Consider the following 18927-nt stretch of genomic DNA (forward strand, 5'->3'; position numbering starts at 1 on the left):
CGACAAAATGCGGGTACTATGCTCCAAACCAAAATGATACTACGATCAACACGCAATCCCACTCAAGCCACTGACAATAGGTGACACCATCAAAATCAGGGACCCAGAAGGAGGATGGTCTGATCCAGCCACAGTGATCAGGCAGGCGGCACCGCGGTCCTACATTGTCAAATTGGCAGCGGGAATACTCTTTCGGCGCAACCGCCAGGATCTATTAGAGATTCAACCACAAACACCAGTATTTCCTGCACTGGACGTGAACGAGTCCATTCGTCAACAGGACGTCCCTCACCGCACAACGTGAGACAGCACTCTCGACGACATCAAACCATCATCACTACTCCAACCGTTAAGACACTCCAACAGAAGCCGCAAGGCACCCAGCAAATAGATTTATAACGAAAATGCATAACACGAACAAGATGATAATGGACATTTCTCACAATGGATTCATAATTGGCTCTGTATAACCATTATTATTTTCGAAGTGTACAGTGCATATTCCCACTCAACCACTTGTTATGTACAGTTTTTTTGAGACCAGCACAGAAAACATGTCAAATAAAAAGGGCGGGATGTATCTGTACATCTGCACATACACCAGGGACTACAGCGCAGATGTAACAGCCACAGCATCACTAGAGGGCAGCACCAGAGGTGGGCATAAAGGGTCCGACCCCAGGGAGGATCCACCTCTTTTAGAAGCACAGAGCTAGTGAGCAGCAGCACAAAAAGACAGCTCAGCACAGGCAGCTAACCTTAGCTTCTCTTGTTTTGCCTCTTGACTGTATTACGTCTGGCTGAGCTCTGGAGACAGAACAAACCCACTGAATAAAGTATTTGTGTTAACTGGAAGTCTACAATCTTTTCTTCAGAGGTAGAGAATATATTCCATCAACACACTTACGGGGGAGGAAGTCTAAAGTGCGAGTTCTGTAATAAACCCTTCACACAATTGTCGGACCTCCTGGAACATCAATGAACCCACAAGAGAGACAAACCCTTCCAGTGTGACAGGTGTCAGGATTGTTTCACCTACTCCTCCTCTCTCACCAAACACCAACATCTCCACACGGACTTAGATTCAGCTCAGCTGCTTCCCTTATATTGAGAGTTGTCTGTGTTGTTTACCCTCCAGTGCTCACACAGGGGAGCTGTCCTTCCAAAGCACTGTCTGTCTCAGCAGTGTCTGTCTCCAACCTCTCCCACCATCGGTCCAATTGTTTCAAGGTCAACTTAACTTTTTATCAGATTGTCAAATATCATCAAAAGAAGACATCAATTTGTTTAAACTCAGCATCCTTCCAGTACAGCGTCAGGTACAAGTCACTCACTGACTCTCACTCTGACCAAGAAGACAGTCAGCTACTCAGTGGTTAGAAAGGCTTCAGCTTCTGATCTAAGCACCCGGGGGAGGAGCCATTCCTGGGGTAGTAATGGAGGGACTTCAATTACCCTCAGCATCTCTGATCTATGGTGGGAGAGAATCAGCCAGGAATCCTGTTCCTCATCAGCGAGTCCAACTGGGAAGTCAGGGGGAGGGCAGGATGTGTCTCGGCTGTGACAGCCTCCATTGTCTCTCAACATTCACTGTCTGGATCAACATCCTGAATGGTCACTCGAACAGAGCACAAGAGGACAATCAATGTCCAGTCTGTTCTCCCGGTCAGTACCTTGAGGATTTGAGGGAATGTGAGAGGACAGCTTGTATTCATAGAACACTTTAATATAGGCAAATGAGCTAAAGTGTTTCATAGAGACGTAATCAGAGAAAATTAACACCGTGACAAAGGAGGAGGCGATGATTGAAAATATGGTCAAACAGATGGGATTTAAGGAGGATCGTAAAAGGGGGAGTGAAATAAAGTTTCAAAGGTTTAAGGAGAGAATTTGGGAGCATGGAGCCTTGATGTCTGAAGCCACGGCCGTCAGTGGTGAAGTGAAGGAAGTGGGGGAAAAACTAACGGTTGGAATTGTCAGAACACGGAGGTCTCGGAGGGAGGTGCGGCTGGAAGTGACAGGGATGGGGGGGGGGGGGTTGTGAGGACGTGGAGAAATTTGTACTTGAGCATGAGAATTTTAAATTGGAGGTATTTGGGGACCAATTTAGTCAGTGAGCACAGGGGTGATAGGCGTGTGAGTTAGGATAGAGATGGCAGAGGTTTAGCTGACCTGAAGTTTCTGGAGGATGGAAGATGGGAAGCTGGACAGGAGAGCATTGGAATGGTCTAATCTAGTCGAGAAGCAACAACAGCATGGATGAGGATTTCAGTAGCACTGCGGGAGTGGTTTTGGGTGTTAGAAATGGGCACTGTTACAGAGGGAGGTGTACATGATCTTTTTGATGGAGAGGGTATGGGTTCGCAAACTCAGCAGGAGGTTGAAGAGGATGACTCAGACCAATTGTTGTTGGAGATGAGAGCGGAGAGAGAAATCGAGAGGAATTTAATGAAAGTAGATACTGGAGCCATGCCTTGATCTGTCAACCAATTTTAAAATGTTCAGTTGACCCCCAACATCAATAGATTTTTGTGGGGAGAGAGTTCCAGATTTCCAGTCCCCTTTTTGTGAAGAAGTGTTTGCCGACATCACTCCTGAACAGCCGAGCTCTGATTTTAATGCTGAGTCCCCTTGTTCTGGACTCTCCCACCAAAGGAATAATTTCTCTCTAACTACTCTTATCAACTCGTCTAATCATCTTAATTACCTCAATTAAATTACCCATTGAATTTCCATGTGACCAGTGGATTTCAGTAACCTTTGGTGGGTTTGTGTGATGGAAACGAACTCCATCCTGTGTCACTGAGGTTTGGAGTTATTTCTGATCATCGGAATTGGGAGCTAGATTAAAGCACAGGGACTTTGAAGGAATTTTTGTCTGTAGTGTTTCCCCTGATATGAGTTTGTGTTAATAAAGTGAGCCAGCTCTCAGGAGTGGGTATGGGGTAGAATCGGATCCTGCTTTAGTTGGTGATGTGAATTATAGAAAGATCCTCTTCAGGTGACGGGTGTTTGACTAATACCATGGGTAATGTTTGTATTCTCCTGTCTGGGAGAACTACTTTCCTGAGTATGGTGCGGGAGTGGGGTGAGTCTCCACAGACCTGAATCCCGCAGCCCGTCATTTCTCAATGTAAAAACAGTGTGATAAGTTCACCTTACTCTTCCAAGATTCATTTCACATTTTGGGAAAGATCTTGAGACATTTTCAAATGCTTTGCTGTTTTGGTTGATTCAGAGTTTGATGTAAGCTCAATATTGTGTTTTTGTCTGCTGTTTTACCAATCTTCTGTATAGAATTATAAAACTCAAATTAATTTCTTAGTTTACCCAAACTACTTGATTTTACAGCATGGTATGTTGCTATTCACCGAAACACTCAGGAGCCTACAGTAAGAGTCCTGTACACAATACATTGCTCAATGTCACTGTGGCTTGTATACTTTCTCCATCAATGGGTTTAGAATTTCCAGTTCACAGGAATCAGAACATTTCTCTAAGAAAGAAATAATTTTTATATCATTAACTCAGTGTATCAAAAGTAACCTTACAGCCAATAAACTGCTTTTTGAAGTGTAGTCACTTTTGTAATGAAGGAAACATGGCAGTTAATTAGTGCAGAGCAAGATCCCACAAACTGCATTGTGATAATGACCAAATAATCTGTTTTGTAACATTGATTGCAGAATCCATATTGACCAGGACATTAGGGAGAAAACCCCATCTCTTATACAACATAGTGCCGTGGGATCTTTTATATTCACCTGAGCGGGCAGACTGGTTTAACTGATCTGAAAGATGGTGCCTCTGACAGTGCAGCGCTCCCTCAGTACTGCACTGGAGTATAAGCCTCAGTGCTCAAGTCTCTGGAGTGAAGAGTTACTGGACGCAAGCATACTAGATAAAGGAAACTGTCGCGACATGTAGGACCGACTGGTAGAAATGGCCGACAGCATACTAGAGGCAACAAGAATGAAATGGGAGGATGACCTGGGGATTGATATAGGGTGGGGACTCTGGAGTGAAGCACTGTTTAGGGTCAACTCCACCTACACGTGCTCAAGGCTCAGCCTGATGCAACTGAAAGTGGTACATAGAGCCCACTTAACAAGAACCCGTATGAGTAAATTCTTCCTGGGGATGGAAGATAGATGTGAACGGTGCCAAGGAGGCCTGGCCAACCATGCCCACATGTTCTGGTCTTGCCCCAGACTTATGAAGTACTGGACAGCCTTCTTCGAGGCAATGTCCAAAGTGGTGGGGCTGAGGGTGGGGCCATGTCCGAAAGTGACGGTCTTCGGGGTTTCAGACCAGCCAGATCTATTCCTGGGGAGGAGGGCGGACGCCCTTGCCTTTGCCTCCCTGATCGCCCGCTGTAGAATCCTGTTCGGCTGGCGGTCAGCAGCACCGCCCAGAGCTGCAGACTGGCTGTCCGACCTCTCAGAATCTCTCCAAATTGAGAAAATCAAATTCACCATCTGAGGGTCAGACGGCGGCTTCCACAGAACGTGGGAGCCATTCACCCAATTGTTCCGGGACCTGTTTGTGGCCAACGAACGAGAGGAAGAATAGCCAGGTAGCCAAGAATCTGGGGAAAGTAGCCAAAGCATGAGAGGGAGAGATAGACTGGGGGTGCGGGGGGGGGGGGCTCAGGACAGGGAGTGCGGGGGTGCAGAAGCGTTGGGGGGGGGGTGAAGAGAGAAGTGACAGGGAACAACAGAGGAGAGCGGGGGGGGGGGGGGGGGGGGGGGGGCGGGAAGGCCGGGAAACGTTAACAAACTTGGCATCCACAGGAACAGAGAAAAACGAGAATACAGGCGGAAGACGGGAGGGCCGGCTGAAGTGGAAGTGAGCACGAGATGACAACGGCAGCGAGATCCATCCGGGAGAAGCAAGTGACAGCACCAGCACCAGAACCATACGAGTATTGCCCTCTGTAATTGTCTCTCCAGCACCCAAATGTATATCTGCCCCCCCCCCCCCCCAGTCACCACAAACGGATGCCTACTCGTGTGTCAAAAAGTTTGCCAAGTGTACAGAGTTGCTGCTGTTGAGCGGGTGCATAATAACATACCAGTTACTTTATTTGATTTTGTATTTCTCTCGTGTTGTTACTTTTTTTTTCTTTTGTGTGCGTCTGTGTGCCCTTTTCTTCTATATATATATATATATATATATATATCATATCCTGTGTACATACGGCAAAAACCCAATAAAAAACATTTATAAATAAAAAAGTCTCTGGAGTGAGACCTGAACCCATGGCTTTCTTTTTTAAAAATCGTTTTATTGGCATTCCTCATATTTAAAAACAATTGTACATATACATCACATTTTTCTTACCCGCGTTAATTTACTTTATTGTACAGAAAGGATTATTTTGTCTTTCTTTTAATTGGTCCTGTATACATTTTACCGCTCTGGCTCGGTCTATGGGCCCCACCTTTCAGACTCCCCTGTCCCTTCCCCCTCCCCCCGTTGGCTTCAGCTGTGCTTTGGTATTATTTTTGTGGGTTGGTTGGGGGGGGGGGGGGGGGGGGTACACCCTCTCTCCCCCCTCTCCCTATTCTTCTTGGGCTTCTCCACCTTCTTTGTGTTTTCCTCCCCCAAGCCACAACCCACAACTTTCTGACTCAGAAAGTGCTAACAAAGCCATTGCTGAAAATAAATGGTAATGTTTCTGTCGTGTTGGATTTAGTTTTCATGGGGCGAAGTCCCAAGGCTGTGTACAGAATGCTTTCCCCCCCTGTAAACTGGTAGCCTGAAGGTTGGATTATATTTAAATTGGTAACTGGTTTGAGCTGCAGGTGTCAGTGTTGTCATTGTGTCTGGACTCCTGTCTTTTATTGTTTTATGTTGTGAAGCTCAGCGATCGGCTCCTCATTTTCTGAGCTGACAGTGATTAGTCTGCAGAGGGGACACTCCTCAGTAGTGTGCTGCATTGCTTGTGCCTCCCCACAAGTGCATGAGGGGTTTGTACTGAGGCGCAGTGATGGAGGTTGTCTACACAGGGGTCTCGGCCTGTCCTGAACGTGTTTAGCGAGGAGCACTTTCATCGGGGTAAGTCAGAGACATTCGACAAATGGGGTTTGTCACAAGGAATTTGTTAGTGACTTCCCGGGTTTCCCATTCCTTCATCCAAAGGAGGTCCGCTGGGAGATCTTGCTCAGGAAAGTTGCTCCATTTGGGGCACTGAAATGGAAAGTGGACAATATGAAATGAAAATCGCTTATCGCCACAAGTAGGCTTCAAATGAGGTTAGTGAAAAGCCCCTAGTCGCCACATTCCGGCGCCTGTTCGGGGAGGCTGGTAGGTGGGTTGAACAGGTCATCATGGAGTGGGTAAGTGAGGGGGCAGTACAGAGGGTTTCAAACAGTTTGTGAGTTCTGGTCAGTCAGGGGATATGTGGGGGAGTGATATTTGTATCAACAGGAAGCCGGGAGAGGAGCTGAGTCAAAGCACATTGTTGTGTTCAGTTGAGTCTCAGCAAGGTATGTGTGTGATGTCCTTTACCAGACAGGCGCTCAGTCCTCTGCTGCAGAGACAGGGCATTTGCTGAGGTCCCCAGTGTTGTGACAGCAACTACTCCCGTAGATCCAAAAAGTTTAGTCAATATATTGTTTCTGTTTTGGTCTTTGGTGCTGTTTTCTTCAGATTTTCATTATTCATTCAATCATGTGATGTGGGTGTCGCTGGCCAGGCCAGCATTTATTGCCCAAGTCAGGATGGTGAAAGACTTGGTGGGGAAGTTGCGGGTGGTTGTGTTCCATGTGTCTGCTGCCCTTGTTCGATGCGGCTCTTAAAATAGTATTCTGGGTTTTTAGGCATTCGGGCACCAACAGTAAGTCATATTTATTTGCAAAAATATATATTTTCATTTGGAAAATGTTCAATTTATAACATACAAAAAGGTCAAATTGATTCATACAGTTTTGATAAAACTGTCCCCACAACCCAGCCCCACCTTTCTTGTATTTAAAGAACAAAAAACAAAGAAAAGTACAGCACAGGAACGGGCCCTTTGGCCCTCCAAGCCCGTGTCGACCATGCTGCCTGTCTGAACTAAACTCTTCTTCCTGAGTCCGTATCCCTCTATTCCCATCCTATTCATGTATTTGTACAGATGCCCTTTAAATGTCACTATCGTTCCTGCTTCCACCATCTCCTCCAGCAGTTCCAGGCACCCACGACCCTCTGTGTAAAAAAACTTGCCTCGGACAACTCCTCTAAACCTTGCCCCTTGCACCTTAAACCTATGCCCCCTAGTATAGGGGCTGGTTTAGCACACAGGTCTAAATCGTTGGCTTTTAAAGCAGACCAAGGCAGGCCAGCAGCACGGTTTGATTCCCGTACCGGCCTCCCCGAACAGGCGCCGGAATGTGGCGACTAGGGGCTTTTCACAGTAATTACATTTGAAGCCTACTTGTGACAATAAGCGATTTTCATTTCATTTTTTTCATTTTCAATTGACGCCCTCCACCCTGGGGAAAAGCCTCTGAGTATCCACTCTGTCTATGCCCCTCATAATTTTGTAGACCCCCATCAGGTCGCCCCTCAACCTCCGTCGTTCCAGTGAGAACAAACCGAGTTTATTCAACCGCTCCTCATAGCTAATGCCCTCCATACCAGGCAACATCCTGGTAAATCTCTTCTGCACCCTCTCTAAAGCCTCCACATTCTTCTGGTAGTGTGGCGACCAGAATTGCACACTATACTCCAAGTGTGGCCTAACTAAGGTTCTATACAGCTGCAACATGACTTGCCAATTCTTATACGCAATGCCCCGGCTAATGAAGGCAAGCATGCCGTATGCCTTCTTGACTACCTTCTCCACCTGTGTTGCGCCTTTCAGTGACCTGTGGACCTGTATACCTAGATCTCTCTGACTTACAATACTCTTGAGGGTTCTACCATTCACTGTATATTCCCTACCTGCATTAGACCTTCCAAAATGCATTACCTCACATTTGTCCGGATTAAACTCCATCTGCCATCTCTCCGCCCAAGTCTCCAAACGATCTAAATCCTGCTGTATCCTCTGACAGTCCTCATCGCTATCTGCAATTCCACCAACGTTTGTGTCGTCTGCAAACTTACTAATCAGACCAGTTATGTTTTCCTCCAAATCATTTATTATTACAGCAAAGGTCCCAGCACTGATCCCTGCTGAACACCACTAGTCACAGCCCTCCAATTAGAAAAGCACCCTTCCATTGCTACTCTCTGCGTTCCATGACCTAGCCAGTTCTGTATCTACCTTGCCAGCTCACCCCTGATCCCGTGTGACTTCACCTTTTGTACCAGTCTAACATGAGGAACCTTGTCAAAGGCCTTACTGAAGTCTATATAGACAACATCCACTGCGCTACCTGCATCAATCATCTTTGTGACCTCTTTGAAAAACTCTTATCAAGTTAGTGAGACACGACCTCCCCTTCACAAAACTATGCTGTCTCTCACTAATATGTCCATTTGCTTCCAAATGGGAGTAGATCCTGTCTCGAATAATTCTCTCCAGTAATTTCCCTACCATTGACGTAAGGCTCACCGGCCTGTAGTTCCCTGGATTATCCTTGCTACCCTTCTTAAACAAAGGAACAACATTGGCTATTCTCCAGTCTTCTGGGACATCACCTAAAGACAGTGAGGATCCAAAGATTTCTGTCAAGGCCTCAGCAATATCTAGCCTCCTTCAGTATTCTGGGGTAGATGCCATCAGGCCCTGGGGACTTATCTACCTTAATATTTTTCAAGACGCCCAACACCTCGTCTTTTTGGATCTCCATGTGACCCAGGCTAAATACACACCCTTCTCCAGACTCAACATCCATCAATTCCTTCTCTTTGGTGAATACTGATGCAAAGTACTCATTTAGTACCTCGCCCATTTCCTCTGGCTCCACACATAGATTCCCTTGCCTATCCTTCAGTGGGCCAACCCTTTCCCTGGCTACCCTCTTGCTTTTTATGCATGTAAAAAGCCTTGGGATTTTCCTTAACCCTATTTGCCAATGACTTTTCATGACCCCTTCTAGCCCTCCTGACTCCTTGCTAAAGTTCCTTCCTACCTTCCTTATATTCCACACAGGCTTCGTCTGTTCCCAGCCTTCTAGCCCTGACAAATGCCTCCTTTTTCTTTTTGACGAGGCCTACAATATCTCTCGTTATCCAAGGTTCCTGAAATTTTCCGTATTTATCCTTCTTCCGCACAGGAACATGCCGGTCCTGAATTCCTTTCAACTGACATTTGAAAGCCTCCCACATGTCAGATGTTGATTTACCCTCAAATTCCGCCCCCAATCTAGGTTCTTCAGTTCGCGCCTAATATTATTATAATTAGCCTTCCCCCAATTTAGCACATTCACGTCTACAAAAAATTCGCGACAGCGCTGGCCCCGCACCTGCGGGAGATGTTCACAGACTCACTAGCTAGGGGCACACTGCCACCCACGTTAGCACAGGCCTCAATCTCGCTGATACCTAAGAAAGACAAAGACCCAACGGAATGTGGGTCATACAGACCCATATCTCTGCTGAACGCAGACGCCAAAATACTGGCCAAAATCCTAGCCAAAAGGCTAGAAGACTGTGTACCTGAGGTGGTCACAGAGGACCAGACGGGCTTCGTCAAAGGTAGACAGCTTACCGCGAACATCAGGCGCCTGCTGAACGTGATAATGACCCCCTCCGGGGAGAGAACACAAGAGGTGATCGTCTCCCTGGACGCAGAAAAGGCCTTCGACAGAGTCGAATGGAAATACCTCATAGAGGTACTGGAGCGGTTCGGGCTCGGAACAGGGTTCACCGCTTGGGTAAAGCTCCTATACAACGCTCCCATGGCGAGTGTACGGACCAACAATACCAACTCCCAATACTTCCAGCTGCACAGGGGCACCAGACAAGGATGCCCACTGTCCCCGCTGCTGTTCGCACTAGCAATCGAACCGCTAGCAATCGCGCTCAGGGCAGCAAAAAATTGGAGGGGGATCCGAAGGGGAGGTAGAGAGCACAGAGTCTCACTCTATGCGGATGATCTGCTCCTCTATATCTCGGACCCACAAAGCAGCATGGACGGAATCATTGCGCTCCTGAAAGAGTTTGGAGCCTTCTCGGGCTACAAACTCAACATGAGCAAAAGTGAGATCTTCCCAGTACACCCGCAAGGGGGGGGGCAGCACTAAAGGGGCTGCCGTTCAAACAAGCCCGACATAAATTCCGCTACCTGGGGATCCAAATAGCCCATGACTGGAAAGGGATCCACAAATGGAACCTCACCAGCCTGACGGAGGAAGTTAAAAAGGACCTGCAAAGATGGAACACACTCAAGCTCTCCCTCGCGGGGAGAGTCCAGATGATCAAAATGAACGTACTGCCCAGGTTCCTCTTCCTGTTTAGATCCATTCCGATCTACATCCCCAAGGCCTTTTTCAAAGCGCTGGACAAACTTATCATGGCGTTCGTATGGGGGGGTAAAAATGCCAAAGAAGGTCCTACAAAAAACAAAATCCAGGGGGGGGGGCTAGCCCTCCCGAATCTACAATTCTACCACTGGGCGGCAACAGCCGAGCGAGTAAGGGGATGGATCCAGGAGCCAGAAGCCGAGTGGGTGCGTGCGGAGGAGGCCTCCTGCATGGGAACCTCCCTCCGGGCCCTCGCCACGGCAGCACTCCCATCCCCACCCAAAAAACACTCCAGCAGCCCAGTGGTGACAGCCACCCTCCAATCCTGGAACCAACTGCGGCAGCAATTTGGCCTGTACAAAATGTCGGACAAGACTCCCATCTGCAACAACCATAGGTTCAAACCAGCACTGACTGACGCCACCTTCAAAAGGTGGAGGCAGGACGGGGGGGACACTGACAGTCAGGGACCTACCTATAGGACAGATGTGAGCGGTGCCAAAGAGGCAGGGCAATCACGCCCACATGTTCTGGTCTTGCCCCAGACTTGTGGAATACTGGACAGCCTTCTTCGAGGCTATGTCCAAAGTGGTGGGGGTGAGGATGGAGCCATGCCCGATAGTGGCGGTCTTCGGGGTTTCAGACCAGCCAGATCTATTCCTGGGGAGGAGGGCGGACGCCCTTGCCTTTGCCTCCCTGATCGCCCGCCGTAGAATCCTGTTTGGCTGGCGGTCAGCAGCACCGCCCAGAGCTGCAGACTGGCTGTCCGACCTCTCGGAATCTCTCCAAATGGAGAAAATCAAATTCGCCATCCGAGGGTCAGACGACGGCTTCCACAGAACGTGGGAGCCATTCATGCAATTGTTCCGGGACCTGTTTGTGGCCAACGTACAAGAGGAAGAATAGTCGGGCGGCCAAGAATCAGGGGAAAATGGACGGGAATCGGGGGAAGGTAGCCGGGGGAGGGGAGGGGGGTTACGGGCTCGTTATGGGGGTTTGATGGGAAGCCAAGGCCCAAAACCAAACTATAAATAAATGCCTATAAACATGTGCCTCGGCCATATTGGGGAATGTAAAATATGTATGCTGGCTAAAGGGGGCGGCCACAATTGTTGTTATGAAGATGCTTACCTGTAAATATTCATGTTAAATTTTTGTGTTTTCTTTTTTTCTCTCTAATAATTTGTAATTTTTCATATATAAAATATGAAAACTCAATAAAAAACATTTATAAAAAATGTTTTAGCACATTCACCCTTGGACCACTCTTATCCTTGTCCGGCAGCACTTTAAAACTTACTGAATTGTGGTCACTGTTCCTGAAATGCTCCCCTACTGAAACTTCTACCACCTGGACGGGCTGATTCCCCAATACCAGGTCCAGTACAGCCCCTTCCGTAGTTGGACTGTCTACATATTGTTTTAAGAAGCCCTCCTGGATGCTCCTTACAAACTCTGCCCCATCTAAGCCCCTAGCACTAAGTGAGTCCCAGTCAATATTGGGGAAGTTGAAGTCTCCCATCACAACAACCCTGTTGTTTTTACTCGTTTACAAAATCTGTTTACGTATCTGCTCTATCTCCCGCTGGCTGTTGGGGGAGGCCTGTAGTAAACCCCCAACATTGTGGCTGCACCTTCTTATTCCTGATCTTTATCCAGATAGCCTCACTGCCCTCTGAGGTGTCCTCCCGTAGTACAGCTGTGATATTCTCCCTAACCAGTAGCGTACCCCTCCACTCCTTTTACATCCCTCTCTATCCCGCCTGAAACATCTAAATCCTGGAACGTTTAGCTGTCAATCCTGTCCTTCCCTCAACCAGGTCTCTGTAATGGCAACAATAGCATAGTTCCAAGTACTAATCCAAGCTCTAAGTTCATCTGCCTTACCTGTAATACTTCTTGCATGAAAACATATGCACTTCAGGCCACCAAACCCGCTGTTTTTAGCAACATCTCCCTGTCTGCTTTTCCTCATAGCCATACTGGCCCTATTCCCTAGTTCTCCCTCAATACTTTCACCTTTTGACCTATTGCTGCAGTACCCACTCCCTTGCCATACTAGTTTAAACCAGAACTATCTACCACCCCCCCCCCCAGCCCTTTCTCCCATCCTCCTCCAAACCAACCCCCTTCCCCCCCCCCCCCCCCCCCCCGCCCACACACACGCACAATTGCTGACGACAGCTCATTAAAGACAGTGATGAGCGGCAGCCACCAAGAGTAAAACCCCTCCTATGATCCACGATGGCGTACTTTATCTTTTCCAAATGCAGGAATTCTGACAAATCTCTCAGCCATGCCAAAGCGATTAGGCTGCACCGATGCCCTCCATCTGAGCAAGACCCGCCTCCGCGCTGATGGAGAGACAAAGATGAAATCATCAGCCTTCTTCCCCTCCTGCAGTCCCGGCAAGTCAGACATTCCAAAGATCGCCATTGGGCACAGCTCCACTCCCCAAAATCTCTAACATTGTTTTGAAACAGGAAGCTCAGAACTTAACCAACCTCAGTACAAGATCAAAACATATGTGAGTAGTTCGCCAGTCGTCTTGAGCACGTTCACGTCCCTCCACCTGGAAAGAACCCATTCATACGTGCCTGGTCATGTACGGCCTGTGTACCACTTTAAACTGAATCAAACTCAGTCTTGCACACGAGTATGTAAAATTGATTCAATGCAGAGACTTACTCCCCATCAAAGCCAAATTCACCTCTTCCTCCCATTTCCCTTTTACTTCCTCCAGCGAAGCTTTCTCCATCATCACCATCTGCCCTGGTATATCTGATATCCACCCTTCCCCTATTGCATCAAAAGACAGCATCTTATCCATAGGAAAAGGTGCCAGCAACCGAGGAAATGAAGAAAGTTCCTGTCATAACCTGGGGTTTCATTAATGTCCCATGACCCCAGGGGTTAAGCAGGTCATGGGACAGTTCCTTTCACATAAAGTTCAGTACTTGCAAATACATGAACACATTCCCTCCCGAGAGTTCAAACTTCTTCACCAACTCCTCTAGCCCAGCAAACCTACCCTCTATAAACAAATCTCCAAATCTCTCAGTCCTCTCCTTCCAGATCTTATACAATGAATCAATCCCAGCCGGTACAAACCTATGGTTCCTACAGATCAGAGTCAATAGTGATAAACACTATAAAGTGCTGTCTGAATTGGTTCTATATTCTCAGAGAAGCCGTTACCACTGGACTCGATGAGAACCTGGCCGGAGAGAATGGGAGAGGAGCAAGTGACCTCAAAATCAAACCTATACTAGAAGCTTCCTCCATCCTACCCGAAACCGACCCCTGCACCTTCTCCATGTTTGCCACCCAGTAATAATACATCAAATGAGGTAATGCCAACCGCACCCCCTTCCCCATAGCTGGCCTATCCCTCTGCAAGAAAGCCTGGGGGTCATATCTGCCCAAACAAAAGTCAAAATTAATTTGTTGACCCTACTAAATAAAGACTGGGAGACACTGAAACACAAACAAGAACCTTGGAAGAATGTTCATCTTAACCCTCTGAACCCTTCCTGCCAAGGACAATAGGAGGGAATCCCACCTCTTCAGGTCCACCTTCACCCCCTCCAGCAGACTGGCCAGATTCAACTTATGTAACGAGACCCAATCATGAGCCACACATATTTCAAGCTACCTAAATTTAGGCCTGGCCACTCAAAGCAGTAGCATCTCCAGATCAGCTCCCTTCCCCGGAAGATTCACTGGAAAAACCTCACTATTGCCCACGTTCATTCTATATCCTGAGAAGGAACCAAACTTTTTAAGCACCTTCAATATCTTCCCCATATTAGAGACAGGGTCTGCGATATACAGCAGTAAATTATACGCACACAGCAACACCCTATGCTCACTACCATCCCTCTCTATACCCTTCCACCTGGTCGCCGATCTAAGTGCGATGACCAGCGGCTCAATCACCAAAGCAAACAGTAACATGTAAAGTGGACATCCCTGCCTTGTACCCCGATACAACTGAAATCACATCGAAATTGATGCATTGCGACGAAACGCTCGCAGTGGGGGTCTTCAACACGAGCCTAACCCACAAAATGAAGCCAAACTTGCCCAATACTTCAAAAAGGTACATCCACTCCACCCGATCAGTCATAATCTTGACTCCAGTCTACATGCTGTGGCCAGCAATTATTTCAGCAAACTACAGGCCCACAGATAATAGTTTATTTCAGTTGTGTCACAGAAACAGGAGAAATTGTTAAAATTAGTTCAATATAGTTATCATGACATTATTACCTCAATAATACTGTGTAGAGGTTCTGCATTGTTTTTTTATTGATGATAAAGTTTAAAATGGTGAACTTTCTCTATCCCTCTTGATAATTATATAGGAGAGAGTGAAAGAGGAAGACGAATAAAGAAGATAAAAGAGAGATGGGGAGGAATGAGATTGAGAACAAAAGTGGAGAGATGGATAGAGGTGAGGGAGGAGAAGGAGGAGACGAAGGGAGGAAAGTAAATGACTCCGCAGAGAAAATGACTTAATCAAATTGAATACAACATTCAGAGAGCAGCAGCAGAGGTTACTGGAGTTTTATGGAATAGCTGCTGGGAGTGATTGATAAAACTCACATGACTTTGATAGTCATCCGAGGAGACTCACAGAGCTCCCTGAACTGAAATCAATTTCCCTCCTTCATGTCATGTGTAATGGCTGTCTGAGAATACTCCATGTGAACGTCACACTGGGTCATCCCTCAATGCTTTCATTGTCAGGAACTCGGATATCACACCCATATGTGGGAAGGGTGAGTGACCTGATGGTCAGCTGATTAGGTACAAGGTCCATACCTTCCTTACATGGTCATGTCACCATTTCATGTACCACATACTGAGGAATCAGTCCCAGCATTACCTGAATCCAAGGGTCATTTCCCAACTCCCAGAGACACTGCCACAGCATCCAATCAATTTTCTCGCGATCTGTCAACTTTTTGTCTCCCCCTCCCGTGTACCTGTGCTGGTCCCACCACTGCAGGTCAACGCTGCCATGGATGCTGTGCGTCTTCGTCTTCTGATCTGCTGTCAAAAACATTTGAGGCTACACATCCCACACTCATGTCAGTTTGAAAGGCTCCGAAGATGAAGAATGCTATTCCCAGACTAGAAATAATAACAATAATCTTATTGTCACAAGTGTGAAGTTACTGTGAAAAGCCCCTAGTCACCTGTTTGGGTAAGCTGGTACGGGAATTGAACGCGTACTGCTGGCCTTGTTCTGCATCACAAACCAGCTGTCTAGCCCACTGTGCTAAACCCATTTATGTTACGGGCGGCACGGTGGTGCAGTAGTTAGCGCTGCTGTCTCACGGCGCTGAGGACCTGGGTTCGATCCTGGCTCCGGGTCACTGTCTGTGTGGAGTTTGCATATTCTCCAGTGTCTGCGTGGGTCTCACCCCACAACCCAAACAGATGTGCAGGATAGATGGGTTGGCCACGCTAAATTGCTCCTTAATAGGGAAGGAAAAGAATTGGGTGTTTTAAATTTATAAAGGAAAGAAATCTGTGTCAAATGTTTACCAGGGGAACTGAGAGAACAGCTGCAATAAGTGAGGTTTTATTTAGATGGGACAATGACAAGTTTAAATCCCCACCTGATCTGCTGCTCAAAGTCGCCTCCGTTTCCCCGGTCAGTTTCCCAAACTTCAGGAAACTCCTGTTACTGCAGAAATATTTGGATTGTCTGTGAGAGACGTCAATCAGAGAGCCCACCCACTCTGCCCATTCTCTCCTCTTCCTCTACCACAGCTGCTTCACTTCCTGTAGGGACTCAAAACCAAGTCAGGAGATGGTGAGTGAAGGAGCAGAATTTACAATCATTACATTGCACAATATCCACACTAATGTTCAGGCAGTCTGACTATCCTGTGGGCAATCAGCTGTGGAAATGACCCTTATGCTGTGTGAGAAGATCCAGCTCACAGACCTGTTTACTCGGTGCTTTGTGATGAGCTGTTTGATTGGCTGTGTGTTGGATAGTGAGAGTGTTTATTGGAAACATTTCCCTTCTGATTTACAGGCTGAGCTTTGTTGATGGGTCATTGCTGAATATGAGAAGGTGAGGCAGAGACACATTTATTTGATAGAATGTACAGTGCAGAAGGAGGTCATTCGGCCCGTCGAGTCTGCACCGGCTCTTGGAAAGAGCACCCTATCCAAGCCCACACCTCCACCCTACCCCCATAACCCAGTAACCCCCCCCCCCAACACTAAGGGCAATTTTGGACACTAAGGGCAATTTAGCATGGCCAATCCACCTAACCTGCACATCTTTGGACTATGGGAGGATACCGGAGCACCCGGAGGAAACCCACTCACACACAGGGAGAATGTGCTGACTCTGCACAGACAGTGACCCAAGCTGGGAATCGATCCTGGGACCCTAGAGCTGTGAAGCAATTGTGCTATCCACAATGCTACCTTGCTGCCCATGATGAAATGTTCTCTTTAAAGATTTTGCCTTAAGGCCTCTGCCATTCCCAGAAGCCTGGGCTCGGATTTGATAGTTTTGCCCAGTGCTGTGTCTGGCCTGAAATAGGCGCTGCGGGTCTGTGTGTGCATGCTGCGGCCACCGTGAATTTGCGCATGGGCATTACGACCGGCACGAACTTGCGCCTGCGCGCTAGTCACCTTCTCCGCGCTGGTCCTAACACAACATGGTGGAGAACCACAGGGGCCCGGCATGGAGTAAAATAGGCCCCCACCAGGAGAAGCCGGCCCGCTGATCGGTAGGCCCCGATCGTGGGCCAGACCACGGTGGAGCCCCCCCCCCCCCCCCCCCCCCCCCCACCCCCAGGCCGCCCACTGCAGGATGAACGCCGAGGTCCCACCAGGTAGAACCACATGTGAACTGCGCAGGCGGCACTCGGCCTATCTTGGTGGCCACTCAGACCATCGCATGCGGAGAATTGCCGGGGGAGCCGTGTAGAGCACCCCCCGACTGGCGCCGCATGCAATGAACGCCAATTTTCCGGTAATCAGAGAATCGGCGGACCGGCATCAGAGCGGCATCGTGTGAATTGCGCCCCCCAGCGGCGATTCTCCAACCCAGCCTGGGGTGAGGGAATCCCGCCCATGGTCTGACCAGTACCTTATACAGTTGCAGTAAGACTTCCCAACTATTATGCTCCAACCCCCTTGAAATAAGGGCCAATATTCGATTCGCCTTCCTGATGCATCTGTGTGCTGGCTTTCTGTGTTTCGTGAACAAGTACCCCCAAGTCCCTTTGTGTTGCAGCTTTCTGCAAGTTTTGTCCATTTAAATAATACTCTGATCTTTTGTTCTCCTTTCCAAAATAAACATTCACATTTTCCAACATTATTCTCCATTTGCCAACTTTTTGCCCACTTACTTAAGAGATACCTTTCAATATCTCTTTACAAACTGTAAGAAGTCTTACAACACCAGGTTAAAGTCCAACAGGTTTGTTTCAAACACGAGCTTTCGGAGCACGGCTCCTTCTTCAGGTGAATGGAAAGGCTTGTTCCAGAAATGTTTATATAGACACAGTCAGAGATGCCCCGGAATGCGAGCACCTGCAGGCAATCAAATTGATGATTTGATTGCCTGCAGGTGCTCGCATTCCGGGGCATCTCTGACTGTGTCTATATAAACATTTCTGGAACAAGCCTTTCCATTCACCTGAAGAAGGAGCCGTGCTCCGAAAGCTCGTGTTTGAAACAAACCTGTTGGACTTTAACCTGGTGTTGTAAGACTTCTTACTGTGCTCACCCCAGTCCAACGCCGGCATCTCCACATCATCTTTACAAACTGTTTGTGTCCCTCTCACAATTTGCCTTTCAAGCTATAGAAAACACACTGGCAGGAAGAGCTGGGAGCCAAGGAGAACATTGCTACAGTGTCGCTGATTGAAGGGTTCGGGTTTATCCTGGGAATGAGACACACTGCACTCGCTCAGACTGATCGGTAGGCCCCGATCGCGGGCCAGACTACGGTGGAGCCCCCCCCCTTCCCCTCACAGGGTCGGATCCCCCCACCCCCAGGCCGCCCACTGCAGGATGAACACCGAGGTCCCACCGGGTAGGGCCACATGTGAACTGCGCAGGCGGCACTCGGCCTATCTTGGTGGCCACTCAGACCATCGCATGCGGAGAATTGCCGGGGGAGCCATGTAGAGCAAATTCCAAATTCAGCTCTCAGACACAGCATGTCTGAGCAGCTCAACAGATCATTTAGTACATGAAAATAAAATAAAACAAAAAGAAAATACATAATAGGGCGACACAAGGTACACAGTGTGTCTCTGCACAGACAAGCCGTGAATCGAACCAGGGACCCTGGCGCTGTGAAGAAACAGTGCTAACCACTGTACTACAGTGATATGTTCACCTGACACTCTTCTAAGTTTCATTTTGAGTTCTGGGAATGATCTAGAGTCATTTTCAAATGCTTTGTTATTTTAATTCAATCAAGTTTGGTGTAAACTGAATATTGTGTTGTTTGTCTGCTGTTTCATCAATCTTCTATACA

The 18927-nt window shown here is 47.8% G+C and overlaps 1 protein-coding gene and 1 long non-coding RNA gene across 2 annotated transcripts in view; one reads left to right on the top strand and one right to left on the bottom strand.

Moving 5' to 3' along the window:
- The window catches only part of LOC119976707, a 60650-nt gene extending 44429 nt beyond the window's left edge, over positions 1-16221 (bottom strand). Inside the window, exons 1-2 of the long non-coding RNA XR_005462968.1 lie at positions 16031-16221; positions 15392-15539 (exon numbers count right to left, since the gene is read on the bottom strand). This is a non-coding gene — a long non-coding RNA (uncharacterized LOC119976707). The remainder of the gene's footprint in view (positions 1-15391; positions 15540-16030) is intronic.
- The window catches only part of LOC119976643 (zinc finger protein 721-like), a 999221-nt gene that overhangs the window by 970906 nt on the left and 9388 nt on the right, over positions 1-18927 (top strand). The window lies entirely within an intron of this gene.

Source organism: Scyliorhinus canicula, chromosome 13 (assembly GCF_902713615.1).
Source record: "Scyliorhinus canicula chromosome 13, sScyCan1.1, whole genome shotgun sequence".
In the NCBI taxonomy this organism is placed as follows: Eukaryota; Metazoa; Chordata; class Chondrichthyes; order Carcharhiniformes; family Scyliorhinidae; genus Scyliorhinus; species Scyliorhinus canicula.